We start from the raw sequence: 6000 nt of genomic DNA, 5'->3' as shown, positions 1-6000 counted from the left end.
TGTGTGCCTCGTCTTTCCTTGGTTTCTTGTGTTAGCTGGGATCTTCAGTGTGATGATGAACAGTAGTGGTGAGAGGGACGTGCTTGCCCTGTTCCTGATCCTGCTGGGGAGTCTTACAGTTTCTCATAATTAAATATGGTGCTTGCTGTAGGCTTTTGCAGATGCTCTTTATCAAGTTGAGAAAGTTCCTTGTATTCCGAGTTTGCTGAGAGTCTTCACTGTGAATGGGTGTTGGGTTCTGCCAAATGCTTTTTCTGTATCTGCTGATATCATTTGATTTTGTTTTTCCTTTAGCCTGTCGATGTGATGATTACATTAATTGATTTTCAAATGTTTGTAACCGTCTTGTATACTGGGGATAAATCCCTCTTGGTTGTGGTATATAATTCTGTTTACATATTGTTGAACTTGATTTGTTAATTTTGGGTTTTTCTTTTTTTGAGAATTTTGCATCTATGTTCCTGAGAGATACTGATCTTAGAATTTCTTTCTTTTAATGTCTTTGTTTGGCTTTGGTTTTAGGGGAATTCTGGCCTCAGAATGAGTTAGGAATTTGTACCTCTGCTTCTATTTTCTAAAAGACATGATGGAGCATTGGTGTGATTCTTATAGTTACTGGTGAGTTTGGTGGAACTCACCAGTGATCTCATCTGGGATGGGTGCTTTCTGTTTGGGAAGGTGGTTATTTAATTTCTTTAATAAATATAGTCCTATTCAGAATACATGTTTCTACTTATGTGGGTTTCGTTGGATTGTATGTTCCTAGGAATTGGTCCATTTCGCCTAAGTTATCAAATTTAGACATTAAGTTGTTTATACAATTCTTTTTTTTTTTTTTTTTTAAAGCAGGTTCTCTGTCAATCACCCAGGCTGGAATGCAGGGGTGCGATCAGGGCTCACTGTGGCCTTGACCTTCCAGACTTGAGTGATCCTCCTGCCTTGGCCTTCCCAGTAGCTGGGATTACAGCTATTCTATCAGGTGCATGCACCAGAATCCGGTGCAGGTTACTATGCCAGGCTAATTTTTTAAAATTATACTTTAAGTTCTGGGGCGCATGTGCGGAACATGCAGTTTTGTTACATACACGTGTCATTGTGGTTTCTGCGTCCATCGACCCATCATCTACATTAGGTGTTTCTCCTACTGCTCTCCCTCCCCTAACCCCCACCCACCGACAGGCCCTGGTGTGTGATGTTCCCCTCCCTGGGTCCATGTGTTCTCATTGTTCATCTCCCACTTACGAGTAAGAACACGCGGTGTTTGGTTTTCTGCTCTTGGGTTAGTTGCTGAGAATGGTGGTGTCCAGCTTCATCCCTGTCCCTGCAAAGGACGTGAACTCATCCTTTTTTTATGGCTGCATATTATTCCATGGTGTATATGTGCCACATTTTCTTTATCCAGTCTATCATTTATGGGCATTTTGGTTGGTTCCAAGTCTTTGCTATTGTGAATAGTGCTGCAATAAACATACAGGTGCATGCATCTTTATAGTAGAATGATGTATAATCATTTGGGTATATACCCAGTAATGGGATTGCTGGGTGAAATGCTATTTCTGGTTCTAGATCCTTGAGGATTGCTACAGTATCTTCCACAATGGTTGAACTAATTTACACTCCCACCGACAGTGTAAAAGCATTCCTATTTCTCCACATCCTCTCCGGCATCTGTTGTTTACTGACTTTTTAATGATCACCATTCTAACTGGTGTGAGATAGTATCTCATTGTGGTTTTGATTTACATTTCTCTAGTGACCAGTGATGGTGAGCTTTTTTTCATATGTTTGTTGGCCACGTAAATGTCTCCTTTTGAGAAGTATCTGTTCATGTCTCCCACTTTTTGATGGAGTGGTTTGTTTTTCTCTTGTAAATTTAAGTTCTTTGTAGATTCTGGATATTAGCCCTTTTGTCATATGGATAGATTGCAAAAATTTTCTCCCATTCTGTAGGTTGCCTGTTCACTCTGATGATAGGTTCTTTTGCTGTGCAGAAGCTCTTTAGTTTGAGTAGATCCCATTTGTCAATTTTGGCTTTAGTTGCCATGGCTTTTGGTGTTTTATTCATGAAGTCTTTGTCCATGCCTATGTCCTGAATGGTGTTGCCTAGGTTGTCTTCTAGGGTTTTTACAGTTTTAGGTTTTATGTTTAAGTCTTTAATCCATCTTGAGTTAATTTTTGTATGGGGTGTAAGGAAGGGGTTCAGTTTCAGTTTTCTGCATATGGCTAGGCAGTTAGGGAATCCTTTCCACATTGCTTGTTTTTGTCAGGTTTGTCAAAGATCAGATGTTTGTAGATGTGTGGTATTATTTCTGAGGCCTCTGTTCTGTTCCATTGGTCTATATATCCGTTTTGGTACCAGTACCATGCTGTTTTGGTTACTGTAGACTTGTAGTATAGTTTGAAGTCAGGTAGTGTGATGCCTCCAGGTTTGTTATTTTTGCTTGGGATTGTCTTGACTCTGTGGGCTCCTTTTTGGTTCCATATGAAATTTAAAGTAGTTTTTTTCCAATTCTGTGAAGAAAGTCATTGGTAGCTTGACGGGCATAGCACTGAATCTATAAATTACCTTGGGCAGTGTGGCCATTTTCATGATATTGATTTATCCTATTCATGAGCATGGAATGTTTTTCCGTTTATTTGTGTCCTCTCTTATTTCCTTGAGCAGTGGTTTATTGTTATCCTTAAAGAGGTCCTTCACATCCCCTGTAAGTTGGATTCCTAGGTATTTTATTCTCTTTGTAGCAATTATGAATGAGAGTTCATTCATGATTTGGCTCTCTGTTTGTCTGTTATTGGTGTATAGGAATGCTTGTGATTTTTGCACATTGATTTTGTATCCTGAGACTTTGCTGAAGTTGCTTATCAGCTTAAGGAGATTTTGGGCTGAGATGATGGAGTTTTCTAAATATACAATCATGTCATCTGCAAACAGAGACAATTTGACTTCCTCTTTTCCTAACTGAGTACCCTTTATTTCTTTCCCTTACCTGATTGTCCTGGTCAGAACTTCCAATACTCTGTTGAATAGGAGTGGTCAGAGAGGGAATCCTTGTCTTGTGCTGGTTTCCAAAGGGAATGCTTACAGTTTTTGGTCATTCAGTATAATATTGGCTGTGGGTTTGTCATAGATCACTCTTATTTTGAGATACATTCCAACAATGCTAGTTTACTGAGAGTTTTTAGCGTGAAGTGCTGTTGAATTTTGTTGAGGGCCTTTTCTGCATCTATTGAGATAATCATGTGGTTTTTGTCATTGGTTCTGTTTGTGATGAACTATGTTTGATTTGCATATGTTGAACCAGCCTTGCATGCCAGGGATGAAGCTGACTTGATTGTAGTGGATTAGCTTTTTGATGTGCTACTGGATTTGGTTTGCCAGTATTTTACTGAGGATTTTTGTATTGATGTTCATCAGGGATATTGGCCTGAATTTTTCTTTTTTTGTTGTGTCTCTGCCAGGTTTTGGTATCAGGATGATGCTAGCCTCATAAAATGTGTTAGGGAAGATTCCCTCTTTTTCTATTGTTTTGAATAGTTTCAGAAGGAATAGTACCCGCCCCTCTTTGTACCTCTGGTAGAATTTGTCTGTGAATCTCTCTGGCCCTGGACTTTTTTTGGTTGGTAGGCTATTAATTACTGCCTTAATTTCAGAACTTGTTATTGGTCTATTCAGGGATTCGACTTCTTCCTGGTTTAGACTTGGGTGAGTATTTGTGTCTCAGAATTTATCCATTTCTTGTAGATTTTCTAGTTTATTTGCATAGAGGTGTTTATAGTATTCTCTGATGTTAGTTTGTATATTTCTGTGGGATTAGTGTGATATCTCCTTTATCATTTTTTATTGTGTCTATTTGATTCTTCTCTCTCCTTTATTAGTCTGACTAGCGGTCTATCTATTTTGTTGATCTTTTCAAAAGACCAGCTCCTGGATTCATTTTTTTTGAAGGAGTTTTCATGTCTCTATCTCTGTCAGTTCTGCTCTGATATTTGTTATTTCTTGTCTCTGCTAACTTTTCAATTTGTTCACTCTTGCTTCTCTAGTTCTTTCAATTGTGATGTTAGGGTGTCGATTTTAGATCTTTGCTGCTTTCTCTTGTGGGCATTTAGTGCTACAAATTTCCCTCTAGACCAGGCACAGTGGCTCACGCTGGTAATCCCAGCACTTTGAGAGTCCAAGGCGGGCAGATCACGAGGTCAGGATATTGAGCCCATCTTGGCTAACATAGTGAAACCCTGTCTCTGCTAAAAATACAAAAAAATGAGCTGGGCGTGGTGGCAGGCACCTGTGGTCCCAGCTACTCAGGAGACTGAGGCAGGAAAATGGCGTGAACCTGGGAGGCAGAGCTTGCAGTGTGAGCTGAGATCGTACCACTGAACTCCAGCCTGGGGGCGACACAGCAAGACTGTCTCAAAAAAAAAAAAAAAAAAAAAAAAAATTCCCTCTAAACACTGCCTTAACTGAGTCCCAGATATTCTGGTACGTTGTCTTTGTTCTCTCTGGTTTCAAGGAACATCTTTATTTCTGCCTTAATTTCATTATTTCCAGTAGTCATTCGGGAGCAGGTTGTCCAGTTTCCATGTAGTTACACAGCGCAGTTTTGAGAGAGTTTCTTTTTTCTTTTTTTGTTTGTTTTTGAGACAGAGTTTTGCTTTTGTTGCCCAGGCTGGAGTACAATGGTGTAATCTCAGCTCACCGCAACCTCTGCCTCCCAGGTTCCAGGGATTCTCCCACCTTAGCCTCCCGAGTGACTGGAATTGCAGCTATGTGCCGCCACGTCCGGCTAAGTTTGTGTACCTTTATTTGGTAGAGACGGGGTTTCTCCGTGTTGGTCAGGCTTGTCTTGAATTCCTGACCTCAGGTGATCCGCCCGCCCCGGCCTGAGCCACTGTGCTCAGCCATTGAGTGAGTTTCTTAATCCTGAGTGTTCTAATTTAATTGCACTGTGGTCGGAGAGACTGTTATGATTTCCATCCTTTTGCATTTGCTGAGGAGTGTTTTACTTCCAATTATGTGGTTAATTTTAGAGTAAGTATAATGAGGTGGTGAGAACAATGTATATTCTATTGATTTGGGGTGGAGAGTTCTGTAGATGTCTATTAGGTCTGCTTGGTCCAGAGCTGAGTTCAGGTCCTGAATGTCCCAGTTAATTTTCTGTCTCGTTGATCTGTCTAATATTGACAGTGGAGTATTAGACTCCCACACAACAATATGGGAGATTTTAAGTTTCTCTGTAGGTCTCTAAGAACTTGCTTTATGAATCTGGGTGCTCCTGTATTGGGTGCACATATATTTAGGATAGTTAGTTCTTCTTGTTGAATTGATCCCTTTGCCATTATGTAATGGCCTTCTTTGTCTCTTTTGATCTTTGTTGGTTTAAAGTCTGTTTTATCAGAGACTAGGATTGCAACCACTGCTTTTTTTTTTTTTTTTTGCTTTCCATTTGCCTGGTTAATATTCCTCCATCCCTTTATTTTGAGCCTATGTGTGTCTTTGCATGTGAGATGCGTCTCCTGAAAACAGCACACTGATGGGTCTTGACTCTTAATCCAATTTGCCAGTCTGTGTCTTTTAATTGGGGCATTTAGCCCATTTACATTTAAGGTTAATATTGTTATGTGTGAATATGATCCTGTCATTATGATTCTAGCTGGTTATTTTGCCTGTTAGTTGATGCAGTTTCTTCATCGTGTTGATGGTCTTTACAATTTGGCATGTTTTTGCAGTGGCTGGTACTGGTGGTTCCTTTCCATGTTTAGTGCTTCCTTCAGGAGCTCTTGTAAGGCAGGGCTGGTGGTGACAGAATCTCTCAGCATTTGCTTGTCTGTAAAGGATTTTATTTATCCTTTGCTTATGAAACTTAGTTCTCTAGATACGAAATTCTGGTTGAAAATTCTTTTCTTTAAGAATGTTGTATATTGGCCCCCACTCTCTTCTGGCTTGTAGGGTTTCTGCTGAGAGATTCACTGTTAGTCTGATGGGCTTCCCTTTGTGTGTAACCT

The sequence above is a fragment of the Macaca fascicularis genome, chromosome 8 (genome assembly GCF_037993035.2).
Source record: "Macaca fascicularis isolate 582-1 chromosome 8, T2T-MFA8v1.1".
Lineage (NCBI taxonomy): Eukaryota > Metazoa > Chordata > Mammalia > Primates > Cercopithecidae > Macaca > Macaca fascicularis.
This window is presented reverse-complemented; position numbering follows the sequence as displayed.